Here is a 1874-nt window from a genome sequence, read left to right on the forward strand (position 1 = left end):
ACGTGTGCTCTTGCGATCTAATTAAACCTCGGTTAGAGAGGTATGTCGAGCTCAATTACCTTCTTCCCAATTGCCAGTTTGGTTTTAAAAGGGGTAGATCTTGTGACGACTGCCTAGCACTCATTAATTTATTCGCTTATAAGGCCTTTATCAAGAGAATGCCTGCCGGGGGTCTCTTTCTGGATATTAAGAGAGCTTATGATAACGTTAACCTCGCCAAACTGTTTAAAATTATTAATTTCATGAATATTCCTACAGAATATAAAAAATTCCTGGGTAATCTGATCGGTCCCAGGCGGATAGATTTCTATGAATCAGGTATTTCCTACGGTAGTAGAATTTTGCAAAGAGGTCTTCCTCAGGGTACTGTTTTAAGCCCTCTCCTTTTTAATTTATATGTGAGACATATCGAATCATATTCCATTCAATTGTACAACAATTCTATTCGCTGATGATATTGCTATTATATGTTGGAAACCGGAAATAGAGAACATATACAATAGTCTGTCAAATGCTTTCTGTGAAGTGGAGAATTGGTTGCAAAATTTAAATCTAGAGATTTCCTTACCTAAAACACAATTCACGGTTTTTTCTAGAGCTAAGTCACCGGCTTTCCCTGCATATCTTATTACCAAGTCAGGCTCCATTCCCCTCAATAATATAGTGAAATACTTGGGTATAACGCTAGACGCCGGCCTTAGATGGAAGAACCATATCGCTCATCTTTGTAATAGATCTGCTCTTTTTTCTAACATCCTTAAGTGGCTATGTGGAAGTGTTTGGGGCATATCTCCTATCTCTGCAATACAATTTATAAATGCCACCATCAGTTCACAGCTCGAATGGGGTGCGATTTGGTTTGTTAGCGCCGCTAACTCGCATTTGAATGGAATTAACAAATTACTGGGCGCGGCTTACAAGAGAGCCTTGAGACTTCCCAATAGTGCTTCTAATAGAATTATTTGGAATTTCTCTAACCAAGACTCATTTTTTAAAAGAACAACGTTAAAAGCGGATAAATACTTATGCAGATTAATTCAGCTTGAAAATAAGAATTATTAATAAAATTAAGTATTTTCATAATATTTCAACTAATACTGCGGCCAGAAATATACCTTTTATTATTTTATGTTGGTCACAATCAAGAAATTGTATTTCCCAGACCATTTATATAAGTGGGATTTCCACCCTACTCTCTCTTGTAGAGATTCCTCCGCCTGTGCTTGATCTGGATTTGTCTACAGGACTCTTAATCGATAAAGAGATTACCTGTACTTCAAACAATCAAATTTTTGAATTTAATGTTAACATGAATAAGAAAGACCCCAGAGAAGTGAGGATATTCACGGATGGTTCTCGCTTTGAACAGATTGATCACCCCCCATCGGTTGGGGCGGTTTTTGTGGTCCCTCAACTCAATCTTTCTAGAGGATTCAAGCTGAACAGTTTTTCGAATGTCTTTTCTGCGGATATCGCCGCTATTAGAGAGTCCCTTGACTTTGCCTATTCTCACTCTTGGAAATTTGTTAATGTCTGCACGGACTCTTTTATTACCCTTACAATTTTATACACGTGTTCGGGACCAATTAAAATCCTAATTCCCCCTTTGTTAGTCTTAATCCATCCATTAGAGATTTATACAATAAAGTAGTATATTATTTAAATCATGGTCTATATGTTAGATTCACATGGTGTCCTGCGCACGTTGGAATTACGGGAAATGAAGAAGCAGATTCTGCAGCTAAGCAGGCATTCCAAGAGGGCAATTCAATCAATAATAAGACTTACCTTTCCGAGGTTATCCTCAATTTTTATAAAGATTATAGTTCTATTACTATAGTACTATTAGCTAATAGTACTATTAGCTAATAGTG

At 36.9% G+C, this 1874-nt stretch overlaps 1 protein-coding gene across 1 annotated transcript in view; it reads left to right on the forward strand.

Moving 5' to 3' along the window:
- The window catches only part of LOC105447804, a 16342-nt gene that overhangs the window by 13640 nt on the left and 828 nt on the right, over positions 1 to 1874 (forward strand). The gene's annotated exons all lie outside the window — the stretch shown is intronic.

Source organism: Wasmannia auropunctata, unplaced genomic scaffold, assembly GCF_000956235.1.
Source record: "Wasmannia auropunctata unplaced genomic scaffold, wasmannia.A_1.0 LD336092.1, whole genome shotgun sequence".
NCBI classification, from domain to species: domain Eukaryota; kingdom Metazoa; phylum Arthropoda; class Insecta; order Hymenoptera; family Formicidae; genus Wasmannia; species Wasmannia auropunctata.